At 44.4% G+C, this 13,999-nt stretch overlaps 1 protein-coding gene across 2 annotated transcripts in view; it reads left to right on the top strand.

Moving 5' to 3' along the window:
* Nucleotides 1-5,980: 5,980 nt before the first annotated feature.
* Nucleotides 5,981-13,999, top strand: part of ABLIM3 (actin binding LIM protein family member 3) — a 181,607-nt gene continuing 173,588 nt past the window's right edge. The window contains exons 1-2 of one of the 2 annotated variants that reach the window (XM_067032124.1): nucleotides 5,981-6,141; nucleotides 9,210-9,278. The gene's annotated coding sequence lies outside the window, so the exon portion shown is untranslated. The remainder of the gene's footprint in view (nucleotides 6,142-9,209; nucleotides 9,279-13,999) is intronic. The other variant, XM_067032118.1, reaches the window with a different exon arrangement.

The following is a 13,999-nucleotide window of genomic DNA, read 5'->3' as shown; positions in this document are numbered from 1 at the left end:
ATTAAAAGCCTTAAGCACAAGAAGGCAGCACACGCAGGGGCATCACACTGTGAAAAGAATCTGAGAGTGTCACTTTTATTCCTCAAGGTCTACAAATAACCAAATAACAACTTACAATTGTACAGGAGTTCCCTACTGACAAATTCCTCCATCTCACTACATCCTCACGCCGTATCTGTGACATAGGGGTTGGACCTGTCATTTTGCAAGTGATATAAGTGTTGTCTGAGAGAAGTCAGATGACTTCTCCAAGGTCTTACTATTAGTAATTGGCAGAGATGTAGTTTCTCAAACATTCCAGCCAACACCACGTAGAGTAGCTTTCACCACTTAAGACATCCAGGAAGACATGAACCAACACCTTCGTCAATTAGACCCCTGTCTAATAATAAAGATCAGAATTATTTTAACCTACACAGAACCACATATGTACAGGGGTCAAGAAAACAAGCAAAACAAGTTTATCATACATGCATTATAACCTAAAGGTTTCAACAATACATGAGCACCCAGGGAAGGTAGGAAAGAAAAACCATTTAAATAGGGTGGCCAGGGCTTCACAGACTTTAACATGGATGTGAATTATGTGGTGTGGTAGACAGAACAATGGCCCCCAAAGATGCCCTAACCCCTAGAACCTGTGAATAATGTTACCTTTCCCAACTAAAGAGACTTTGTTAGATATGATTTAAGTTATGGAATTTGAGAAGGGGAGATTTGGATTATCCAGATGTAATCACATGGATCTGTATAAGTGGGAGGTCGGAGGGTCAGAGTCAGAAGAAAATGTGACAGCAGAACTAGAAGCAGAGGCCAAAATCAGAGAAAGTCATTTAAAGATGCTACTATAATGCTGGTTTTAGGTGGAAGAAGGGACCATAAGCCAAGGAATGTGGGAAACCTCTGAAAGCTGGAAAAAGCCAGGAATGGATTCTTGCCTAGAACTTCCAAAAGGAACGCAGGTCAGCCAACACCTTGATTTTATTTAGCCCAGTAAGACCTGCTTCAGACTTCTCACATCAGAACTTTAAGATAAGAAATTTGTGTTGTTTTAAACCACCAAGTTTGTAATTTGTTAAAGCAGCCCTAGGAAATGAATACACCTGGAAACTGGTAAAATGTAGATCCTTATCCTGGGTCTAGGAAGGCGTGGGAAACTGTTGGGAGCATGGTGTGGTACCTGTGTGCTGGTCCTTGGACCACACCTTGAACAGCAAGGCCATGAGCAAATCCCCTGTAACCGTTCCTCCAATGACTGGAGGCCTCCACTTAGCAGAGCATGGAAGCATTGATCCTGCTGACCCCTGAGTTCCTTACCTCTGATGGCCCAAGCATCCATCCACCTGAAAATGGTGCAGGTCCCTTGTCAGTCTTACATTTAATGTCACCTATTCTGAGAGCTACCCCCTTTTATTCTCTATTTCTGCCCCTTGTTTATTTGCCTCACAGACTGTAATCATAAGTCTGGGTGTTTTGCTTATCGTCTCCCTCCTCATGTATCTGCTGCCCCATGCCCACTGTGCAGCACAGTGCCTAGCACAGAATAGACTGTCCTGTGTGAATGAATGAATGAACTAAAGAATTAAGGAATCCCTTAGTTCTTTTTAAAATAAATGCCAAAATCTCTCACATCTTATTTGTACAACTGAATTTTTTAAGCTACAGAATCCAAAAGTTTACAGTGATCCAAGGAGGTTTATCTTCTCAGACTGGCCTCTATATTCCAAGCAGATGAAATCAATCTATTGATCTTTCTCACCCGTGTTCAAGATTTCTCCCCAAATTTGAAAAGCCTGCTATAGAAGTCAGTTCCTGTGAAGCAGACTCTGGACGATTTGCAGGCAGGAAGCTTGTGGGGACATGTTCACACAATCCATACAGAAAGGGGATGAGGGAAACGACTAGGCAGAGGGAGGAATGGGCTGCAGTGCAGACCCAACAATGTCCTCCACTGGTTCGCACAGGGAGTAGGCATGGCCCTTCAGATTTGTCCTTAACTGGGGCACGGGTGCTCAGTAACAACCAGTCACAGGACTGGTTACCTTCCTGTAGAAACCAGTCATTGAGGGCAGGTTGCCCCAGAAGGGGGCACAAGGTGGAGATGGTACCCTTCAGTTCTAGGTAAGCCCCAAAGAAGGACTCACCTGGGAGCTGTCAACCCCGAAAGCTTCCCAGAACTGGGGGCAGGAGTGAGCCAGTGGTGATAGGTGAGAATTTAGGGAGACCCACAGCACTCACCACGCATGCCTTGTTTCCTCGGTCACTGTGGGAAAAGAAACTATTAAAAGCCAGGATAAAGCTCTGCGCCACACCAATATGAACCAGAGAGGAATAGACTAAAGATGCAAAAAGAAGAATGCTGATGTGGAAGGGTCCAGAGGGAGGGAAACTGGCGTGGACCTGAGGGTATACCCACAGAGCCTGTCTTGAGACAGGGTTCTTCTGAGGTGGGCCAGCTGGAGAATGTGATGTGTGAAGGCGTAAAGAATATGGAGGAAAGAGGTGGACATTTGGGGTAAGCCACAGGTAAGGCTACAATATAAACAGGGAGAAGGCGGGGAAGGGTACATGGGACAGTGTAATAAGCTGATTAGAAAGGAATAGAGGATTGCTGGGCGCAGTGAGGGATGGGCTGGGCTGGCTATTAGGAGTTTGCAGGGGGCCAGTCATGGGAGCTTGTGTCTTTCTTCCAGTAGCCTTGAAACAAAGGAGGGACAGCAGACAGTTCCCAGCTGGCAAAGCAGGTGTGGCAGGGAGACACTGGGTGAGAGAATCAGTGGCTGGTGAGTCACCAAAATGGGTGCCTTAGAGTCCGACTGGATGAAGAGGCCAAGATGGGTGGAAAGGGATATAAGAACAGGTTTGACACAAGGTCCTAAGAAGAATGTCCAGCAGATTTGGGAGGATTCAGGGAGAGGGAGAGCTGAAAGGTGGAGGTTGCAGAGGGAAATTTCAGAGGTGTTTATAAAGGTGCAGGACAAGAAGGAGCCCCTGCAGAGAGGGGTGAGGCAAGTACCATCCTGCAGGAAAGCTGGGTATTCTGCTTAAAATGGCATCATTACAGTAGTAATATATGCATGGAAAAGTTCAAACTATATATGGAGTAAAAATGTGAGTCCCCTTTCAAACAAATTCACCCCTAACCAAAGCTCAGTTCCCTCTCTGGAGGTAGCCACTGGCAATTTGGAGCATCCTTCCAGACCTCTGGCTCTACATTCCAGACACTCGTATATATGATCCCATTTCTTTTTTTAAAATATTTTATTTATTTTGGCTGCACCAGGTCTTAGCTGTGGCATGTGGGATCTTCATTGTGGCATGCAGGATTTTTAGTTGTGGGATGAGGGCTTCTTAGTTGTGGCATGCATGTGGGATCTTAGTTCCCTGACCAGGGATTGAACCCGGGCCCCCTGCATTGGGAGTGTGGAGTCTTAACTCACTGGACCACCAGGGAAGTGCCTATATGATCCCATTTCTGTGAGAAAGATTACATATATATAATGTGTGTGTGTGTGTGTATATATATATATATATATAATTTATACATTATATATATATATATAAACATTCCTAAATAGGATCATATATATTATCCCATACATTAATTTGCTTACTGCTTCACTCAGCACTGGAATCATCCCACATCGTGAGGATGACAACTCTGACTTGGCCTGTTTCACCTGACTTGTCACAGGACCCCTCAAGAAGGAATGATAGGAGCTCTCTGTGGAGTAGAGAGCCTTAATGAGGGCAGCCCAGGCAGCAGCTCGTGAAGGGTGAGGTGGCAGCCATGGGTGAAGCTGGCCCAGAGAGGTTTCCTCTTTCCCCTTGTTAAAGGTAGAAAAAGTGTGTCCCAAAGGTTTCACCAGGTGGTTTTCCAACATCTAGGAATATTTTATTGTTTCTGGATGAGACTTGTTCATCACCCTTCTTGGAATCAAAACAAAGTTCAAAAGAAACTTCTAAACAAAGCAATCCTCTGCTCCCAGGTCTTGATTCCATTCCCTTGCGAGGAATCAGCCCAGATACAGGTCTTCTGACAACTTTCCCAGCCGAGCCCCATGGAGAAACCCAGTGCAGGCTTCCTCTTGCCCCTTCCCGGTGGCCACCAATTGATGTGGACATCCTCATGGGGGTAGTACCATCTTATTTCTATTGACCCCTTTCTTCATGTCTTCATAATTATGCAGGGAAAAGAAGATTGTTTTCCCATTAGAAGTTATTTGAGGTTTTTAAATGGTCTAAGTTTCAACAATCTAATTCATCACAGCCAGCTGGGTAAGGTGAAAAGTACCCTAGACAAAGAGGTGTGGGTTCCCACATTCAAATCTGGAGCTCCCCCTGCCCCAGTGTGAGGCTGAGAGGCTGAGCTGCTATCCAAGGGTGGGGCTCCTTGGCTATCAAATGTAATACCTGCCTTGTGGGCTTTACAGAGTGGTTGGGAGGAGAAAATCAGAAAGATCCCTGGAAGCATTTTGTTAATTGTGAGGTTCTGGGAAGCACTGGGGTGTTTCATTAAGCTGAGTTCACCCAACTGGGGAAAATGTTTAGTCCTAGAGAAGGAAGTTAATCTCAGCCTGGAATAGAGAGAAAGGACTCAGGACCATAGCACCTTCGTATATGAATTTATGCTGCTTTGAAAGCACTTTGATTCAGATACTCACAAGCCTGTGAAACAAAGAGACAGAGTTAGATTCTTACTGCAATTGCATGAGAAGGGCCGGAGACTGTGAAGGGAAGCAACCAGAAACTTGCTCCTCTTTGCCTGGTCCCTGCCTGAGTACTACACTGCAAAGAGATGGAAACAGGGACACAAGCCAGCCTCATTTGGCAACGTAATTGACCCAGAGGAAGGACCACACCCTGAAATCCCCATGGCAGCAGAGCTCACCACACATTCCCAGGCAGGAAAATGCAAACAGACAGGAATGGATGGGGGAAAGGTCTAGCAGGCCACCCAAGGAGAAAGAGAGATGGTGGGCTTGTCACCCGTTCAGTTCCAACCAGATGGGTGCAAGTAAACAGTGATAATGATAGTTAACGTATATTGAGGGCTTCATGTGGATGCACTATACTAAGTATTTCAATGAGTTTACTTGTTTGACACAGCACAATCACCCAGTCAGGCAGGTACAGTCATTATCTCCATCTACAGATGAAGAATTTGAGACCCTGGGAGGCTGAGTAAATTTCCAAAGGTCACACATCTGGCAAGTGATGGAGCCCTGATTCAGAGCCTGACAGGATGAGTCCAGGGCTGGGCTCTTGACCAGGGTACCATGGAGTTTTCCTAATTAATACTTTGGCAAAGAATAATGCAACCTACATTTATAGAACCCTGAAGTATGGAGAGTGAAAGAAATATTGAAGATGATCTGGGGGTTTCATTCAACAAATTTTGATTAAGCACCAATTATGGGGCGGGCATTCACTGATATAGGTTTAGGAGGGAATGTAAGTACAGTGGTAAAGTTAGCAGACACATCTATTCTTTCATGGAGCTAACATTCTTGGGAAAGAGATGATAAATAACTGTAACAAATGAGTCAGTGATAAGGTGTATGAAGGGGGAGGTAGGGACAGAAGTTAGCAGACTGGAGGAACCCCTAATCTCTTATCCACGTGTCCAGTCGCCACCTTCTACACTTGGGGGCGAAGAGGCAGAGACAGCAGTCACCTGCTCAAGACCAGACTACACCCAGCTGGTGAGAAGCAGAGTTGGAAGTGAACACTGTCTTCCTGCAAAGCCAATCCTTTCTTCACAGCCCCTCCCGATGAAGGGTCTATTTTCCTATCATGGTCTAGTCCTTAGACCCCAGAATCAAGGGGGTAAACAGCGCTCAAGCACCCCCTTGTTGGCCGCAGGACACAGGGCCCCATCCGTCCCCCTTCACAGCCCAGCACCCAGGGAGAAGCCCGGGCGGGGCGGGGCCTGGACACGCGCCGACGCGTCCAGCAGATGGCAGCAGCGAGCGGCCGCGCCCCCTGCGCAGCCACCCCGAGAGCCCGCATCATGGATGTCGAGCTCTCCTATTTCGCTTTGCTCGCCTTGGAATTCGAGACCCCAGACGAGGACCAGGATTCATGAACCGGTCGCAGGGGCCCGGGCAGGGGCCTCTGGCTCCCGACGCTGGCCGAGAGGTGGGTCCTGGGGCGGGTCGCTGCTCGCGGCGCCCGGGTGGGGACGCCCTGCCCAGCGGAGCCCGGCGCCCCGCGCGCTGCCCCCTCCCTGCCTCCCTGTGGTCCACACCCCCTTTGGGCTCCCGAGCCGCTGGGCTGCAATAGTCGGGGTGCGCGCGAGCAGGCGCTGCCAGCCTGCTTCTGCCCGGCAGTCGGGTCCCAGGAGCGGGCGGACCCGGCGCCCGCGTCCTCTCTGCCTCCCCCTCCTTCCTGCTCTCACCTGCGCCTATTAGCCCCCTCGCCTTCAAGGCCAGGGGCTACAGCCCAGATTGAGAGGGGGACAGCAGAAAGAGAGAGAGCACCTGAGGATACAGAGCTGACACTGCACTGCCCTTTTCACCCCCAGGTGATGAGTGAGGTCGGAAGATTGCAAGATTTAAAGGAAACTGAGGCCAAAAAAAATGAAATAAGAGGCATTCAGGTTAGAAAGGAAGTAAAACTATCTCTAGTGTCAGGTGACAATCTTATAAGTGGAAAGTCATAAGGAATCCAATTTTTAAAAAACGATTATAACTAATAACAAGGTTAGTAAGTTTGCAGGATATAAGAACAATGTACAAAAATCAGTTGTTTTCAACACACTAGCAATGAACAATCCAAAGATGAAATTAAGAAAACGATTTACCAAAGCCCCCAAAATCATAAAGCACTTAGAAATATATTTAACAAAAGAATGCAAAACTTATACTCTGGGAGCTACAAAACACTGTTGAAAGAAATTAAAGATATAAGTAATGGAAAAACATCTCATATTCATGGATTTGGAAGACTTAATACTGTTAAAATGGCAATACCCCCAAATTAATCTGCAGATTCAATGCAATCCCTATCAAAAGCCCAGAAGCTCCCTTTTTAAATAGAAATTGACAAGCTGATATTAAAGTTCATATGGAGATTTTAGGGAACCAGAATAACCAAAGCTACTGGCTATAACAAAGTTGAAGAACTCACAGTTTCAAAGTTATTATAAAGCAATGGAAATTATGACAGTGTGGTACTATCTAAGGATACGTCATTGTAATAGAATTGAGAGTCTAGAAATAAACCCATGTACCTATGATCAATTGATTTTCCACAAAGGTGCCGAATCAATGGAGGAAAGAATACTCTTTCACCAAATGGTGCTGGGACAACTGTATGGCCACATGCAAATGAATGAAGTTGGGTCATTACCTCACATCATATATATAAGTTAACTTACAGTAATGGAAACATAGCCCTGCTTTTGACCACGGAGGCCCTGATTTATTTTGGCAATGAGGTGGCTATTGGCCTTCTGAAGAAAGTGTCAGGCTTTGGCCCTTTAAAAGACTGGGAAGAAAGAGCCCATACTTTCCCTGCTGTCCTGCCTTTGACATAATATCTATAACATTCCAGGACTGGCTGTGACCACCCTCTCTGAGTATTAGTACGTCAGAGTTGCAGCTGAGACTGTGCTGTAAGCTGAGACACTCCATGGTCTGATGTGGTCACCAGCCTTCCATTCAAATAATCACAACCTTCTGATACTGAGACTTCTATCCTACTCTCAACCACATTATATCTTCAAACCACAGTAGCATTAAGTGGTTGGATGCACCTGGCTTAATATTCTCTCTCCTTCCACTGAACATTTGACAGCATGCTCTGCGTAACCCTGGATGTTTCATACCAATTGTACCCACCAACTATTATCCAGGTCGCCAACTCAACTGTGACCGTAGCTCCAAATTCTTGGTAGCACTGGAACAACCCTATTCACTTAAAAAGACCCTATTGACCTTGAAGGGCTTGGACCTTCCAATGATACTAGGAACATAGTCAGCTGTTATGCAGATGTTATATCAATATGAGCAACCTGCAGAGAAGCAGGCATACTCTGATTTCCTGTCTCTTCCCTGGACCCAAAGAGAGCATCTCACCTTGTCACTGAAGATGATAAGAGTTCTTGCACCTGAATTAAGGCCATAGAACTGCCACTTTCTGTGTTTCACACTGGGATGTGGTGTAAGACCATCAACCCACATATTTCATGGCTGAACCCTGACTCATCATCTCTTTGGTTCATAATGTATCATGCTCCCAAGTAAGAAAAGCTCTTACTGGCTCATGAGTGCAGAACTGAGCTGAACAATTGCTGAGTAGATCAAAGCAGGAATGAAAGTGCACCTCCCAGTAGCACCTTCTTTCATGAAACAAAGCAAAGCCCTTCCCTTAACCCTGTCTTTTCCTTGAAACTACATAATCCCCACTTTCATGGGAAATGTAGAAGAGGTTACCATATATGTAAAGTTAGACCATTAAATGACATTATAGTTAGGCGATTTTAGCAAAAAATTCTGGGGACAGGTGACACAACGTTGAAAAACCGTGAAGCAAGGCTGACTCTAGTCAGAAGGAAGCTTGTACAAATGTTACAACAAGTTCATTGTAAATCATTAAGAAAAGAATAGAATTGCTAAGGGATGGGAAGTGGGGTTGAAAGAATGTCAGGGGGCTGGAAGAAAATGATCATAAACAATAGAGATCTTTATGCCACCCTGCTAGATTCCAAGCTTGGCTAAAACTAACCTTCCTACTATAGTGTTGATGTAGAAGTAAAGAATTTTCAAACTAGGTGTTTTAGAAAGTGTCAAGTCTAGAATATATCTAAATAGTTTTGAAAGCCCCATCTAGATCTAAAAAGATACTGTTTTTTGTTTGTTTTGTTCAGAATCATTTTTAAAAAGAAATATAACTTGGAGCTCAGTCATTCAAAGCTCAAAGATCACTTACTGAGTGCTTATTTTGAACCAGGCACGACATGACTGCTTCATGTATATTATCTCATTTAATCCTCACAATAGTCCTGTGAGACAGCACTGTTATTGTTCCCTTTTTACAAATGGAGAAATTGAGGCACAGAGAGATTAAGTGCTTGCCAGAGTCACACTGCTAGTCTGTTGTAGAGCAGGGTACAAGAAGAGCTGCCTGTTTAAACCAAGGTAGAGGGAAGGGTTTCGAGTGGGGAAGGGTCAGTAACCCTGTCACTTTTCCTTCTGCCCCCACAGCTCAGAGGACCCTGTTTGAAAACTTCTGGTAAGAAAACCAGAAGATAAACTGAATGGCTCAGTGTCAAGGTAGGATAAAATGTTACAAAGATAAATATTTTAATACACCGCTTTAAAGAAAGAAAGGGAAATCCGTGGGAGCCAGAAACAAGTGCGGAGTTCAGAGTCCTACAGGTTCATGGGAGGAGATGCCATGGGGACCCTGAGGGTTCTCAGCCTGAACACTGGTCCTCAGAGCTGGGCTGGTCTTCTAATGCCCACCCCCCCCTCCTTATTAGACATGACGGTGGGCCTGTGTAAAGCAGGAGAGCTGGACATTTGCTCCCTGCGTGAAGCTTGAAGCCTGAAAGTGTTGTTTTTCCATCAAAAAGGAATTAGAAAACTTACTTCTACTTTCCAAGGAAACCCTGAAGAAGCCATGCATCTGTGAGGAAAAAAATCAAACCCCCAGACTCGCTACTTGAGAAGGTGTAGGATCTGAATTTACCCTGCACTCTACAGGAATCCCAATCAGGAGAGTAAGTGATTAAAACTGGCCCTTGGATGTTGATTCTCTAGGAAGACAACAGAAACAATGACAAAAACTACTCTATAAAGATAATTTCACAGTGCAGGGCTCATGAAAAGCCCCCCCACCCTTTTTTTCTTTTAAATGTTGAAGACTCATTCAGGGTAGTTCACAGTTAAAGAGATACAAATCCAAAAGGAAATTAACTACCTGGAGAGAGGACCAGCAGTTGTAACCAGCCAGTGAATTAGCATAGCAAGAATGGGAAATAAAAGAACTGGAAATGAAAGAGACCTAAAATAAGTGTGTTAAAGTAACTTAAAAGATTTTTAAAATTAGGAACCATAATGAAAGAATAGAGCATTATGGACAGACAAATTTGATAAATAGCCAAATACAACAACCAAAATTTTTTTGATAAAATTTGATTTGATAAAATACAAATTTGATTTTTAAAAAGACACATTTGATAAGTAACCAAATAACAACTCGTAGAAAAGTGTACAGTACAAATGTACATGCAGTACAAAATGCAGTACATGCATTTTCATGCAGTACAAAAATGTACTGCAATTAAAGGATAGGTTAAATACAAGATTCAGCACAGCAGAGGAAAAAAAATCCAGGAACCTGAACACAGATCTGCAGCAATCACCCAGAATGTAGCTGTAGAAACTACAGAAGGATTAACCAAGCAAGACAGAATAGAATGAGAGGCCCAGCATCATCAAATAGAACTCCCAGAAGGAAAGGCTGAAAGGGAGTCAGTACTCACAGGGAAAATGACTGAGAATATTCCAGAATGAAGACATGAATCTTCATACGGAAAACGTACATTAAGTTCTCAAGAGGGTAAATAACAGTAAAATTTTTTTTAAACATGATTTCTATTTCTCTAAAGGTTTTATCTGTTCTTGTTTTACCTCCCAGTCCTCTTTCTGGGTTTAATTTCTATTTCATCTAAGTGTTTGATTTTATAGCATGAAGAATTAAATGAAAATATAAGAATATAAATTAATAAAATAAAAAATAAAGAATATAGAAAGAAGGAAATAACAATGACAAAGGACAAAATTAATGAAATTCTATGTTTTAAGAACTCGTTTTCGGGGCTTCCCTGGTGATGGAGTGGTTAAGAATCCACATGCCAGTGCAAGGGACACGGGTTCAAGCCCTGGTCCAGGAAGATCCAACATGCCGCAGAGCAAGTAAGCCCATGCACCACAACTACTGAGCCTGCGCTCTAGAGGCCACTCGCCACAACTGGAGAAAGCCCGCACGCAGCAACAAAGATGCAACGTAGCCAAAAAAAAAAAATCCAAACTCGTTTTCAAGCTGCCGCTGCTATAACTTCGTTCCGGTTGCTGGGCTCTGCTTACTTCCATGACAGACAGGCTATTCCCCCATGTGTAGATCAGAAGTCAGCTTCTGGGGCAGTTTTACTCTCAGTATACTGCCCATGTGGTCAGAAAAGCCTCCCAGGAGAGGTACACCAGCACAGGGAGGGAAGCTGGGGGAAGAGGATGGAGACTTCAGCAAATGCTGGACCATCTTCAGAAACCAGACCCCAAATGAACATACACTAAGAGTGACACCCAGTGGCCCGATCACAGGGATAGCACAGCACACAGGGCTGGTTCCCAGGACTTCCACACCCTGGCTGCTGCTGGTGGCAGGTTGTTTGTGGGGTTTTCCTCCAATTGCTGTGTTTCAGGGTGTCTGTAATCTAGAGAGTGCTTTCTAGAGTGCAATGAGCCAGTTTCCCCACTTCTCCCTCTCCCACCCCTCCCTGTCTCCTGTCCACTTTCCCCTTCCCTACCGAATGTGAAGTCCCTGGTGCATGGGGTCCCACGGGCAACCAGGTAGAGGCCAACAGTTGACTCTGTGCAAGTAAGGAGTAGGTCTCCTGCCAGCACTGCAATACAGGGGATGATATTCTGCAGGGTGAGTGTGTCCTGTACAACTAAGCCAGCTAAAAATGTGATGATCAGTTTAATTTAGTAGTACTGGGTTACTGAAATTCAGGGTGGGGTATAAGATACTGGAGTACCAGGGTAGACAATCCATTCTATCACAAAAAAGGCCTCAGTGAGGCCTGGTTAGGTCTGCCTCACTTCTGCAGACAGGACTGCAGTTATCTTTCTGAACTCCTTAGTAACTGCTAACTTGGAGAGTATTCTGCAGAGATGCTGGCTGAGATGCAAAACCCCATGAGAACATTATAAAATCAGATACCTCTCCCACCATCTAATTAAAATCATGTCTCAAAGCTCACCACCAATAACCACAGTAATAATAAGAACTAATATATATTGATGATACACACACACTGTGCCAGGCGCCATTCTAAGTGCTTTGCATGTATTAGCTCATTTAAACTTATGACAGTCCTATTAGGCAAGTACTAATATTTTATACACATTTTACAGATGAGAAAACTGAGATAGAAAGATAAATTAAATTGTCCAAAGTTACCGAGCTGGTGAGCTAACGGAGGCACATGATGTTCTCACATGGCCCCAAAATGCCTTTCAGGCAGCCTGGCTCTGGAACTATGTAAACCATTAAGCTGCACTGAATGCAAATGACCTCCCAATGGCCAGTCCCAAAGGCCTTTCCTCCGTCTATTCGCTTTACCTCTTTGAGGCCTGTGACAGTGTTAACCATCCCTTCACCTCCCTGGTGGCTGGTTCCTTCCTCTCAGCCTGCTCCGGTCTCTTTTGCTATGTTTTCTTCCTCTGTTCTGTAAATAGAGGCATCCTCCCAGTTCTTCCCCACCAAGCCTATTTTCCAGTCTCTTTATTCTTTCTCCCTTTCACCAGGACCTTGGTTGCAGCACTCATTGGATTTAATGTCAGGACGGTGGAATTCCAGACCCAAGGCCTTAGGTTCATCCCTTTCACTCCTGGGTTCCTCACTTGCCCCTGCAGTAAAGTGAGGGGGTGGTTTAGAGCAGTGAGTCTCACCTTGGCTGCACACTAGCCCCACCTAGTGGTGGGATCGGAAGAACATGAGAGAGTTAGGGTTGGGGGCAGCTAGAAAATTTCCAAAATGAATGTGCTTTCCTAAGTTAGGAGATATAAGTTGTTTTGAAATTATCTTTACATTTTTTTAACATGTTATGGGTCTCCTTAAATGTTTAATGAGATGTCCAAACCAAATTCAGCCTCTTCTAAAACATTCAGGATGGGAATGCTCCAGACTTACAAAGTTGAGTGCAGTCTCCTGGTACCTTCCTTAAAGTTCTTCTGCCTTGGGCTCAAATTCCCATAATACAGACTGCACACAACTCACACAAGAGCAAGGGTTTACTCCAACATTGATGCTTGCCCTATGTTCTTTCTCATCCTATGGCCAGTAAGCTTTTTCTTGTAAAAAGCAGACTTAAAACTGTGAAATTCTAAAATTCTAATAATTTCTAGCCCTCTAAGCACACTTATAAACATGATTTATATGTACTGATATTTTCCTCCTTCTAGGCTTGATCTCTAAGAGACAAATGCCTGTTTCTTTTTGTTCTGGCTCTTGTGGGTCCAGATTTGGTCCTTGGGTATGTATGATGACTGTGCTGCTTGCACACATTAATGGGCAAAAAATTTGTCTGAAATCATGTTAAATGCAAGTTCTGTAGGTCTGAGGTGAAGCTCCCAGGTGATCCTGAGGTTTCTGATCTATGGATGACATTTTGAATAGTGAGAGTCTGTAGTGTTCACTGGAAGAGATGTTAAGTGTGGAAAACTAAAGATCTCCAAGACTGTAGTGGAAAAATCTCTCCCTTATTTCTTTCAAACTTGAGCCATCTTGACCCTTTACCCTTTGCACAAGGTCGCTTCCTGAGTAAATCTACATGAAGCCACTATTTTCTGGAAGATGTTAAACATGCATCAAATCAGGCGGCATCCCCTTGCTTTGCTTGGTTTTGCTTCATAACCGTAACTTTCCTATCATGAGTTGTCCTCCATGGAGAGGGTAGGTGAGCCATTTCCCAACACAGCAGTACTGGTGCTGTGCCAGTATCCTTACTTACCTTCTGCAAAACCCTGAAGCCTGAGCCTGCTGTAAGCAGATAATTCCCATCTCCTACCCAAAGCTATGGAGTAGAGTATCTGGTACTTCTATACTCTGAACTGCTTCTTTGCTACTGCTCAAAGCTAATTCCTTATTTTTAAGAAGCCGCCAGTCTCATTTAGTAGGTGATCAATAATTCTTTGCAAGCTTTGATTGGTTATCTAATAAAGAAGGGTCTCCCTGGAGACAAAGAAACCAAATTCTTCATGTGGCA

Source organism: Kogia breviceps, chromosome 4 (genome assembly GCF_026419965.1).
Source record: "Kogia breviceps isolate mKogBre1 chromosome 4, mKogBre1 haplotype 1, whole genome shotgun sequence".
Taxonomy (NCBI): Eukaryota; Metazoa; Chordata; class Mammalia; order Artiodactyla; family Physeteridae; genus Kogia; species Kogia breviceps.
This window is presented reverse-complemented; position numbering and strand designations above follow the sequence as displayed.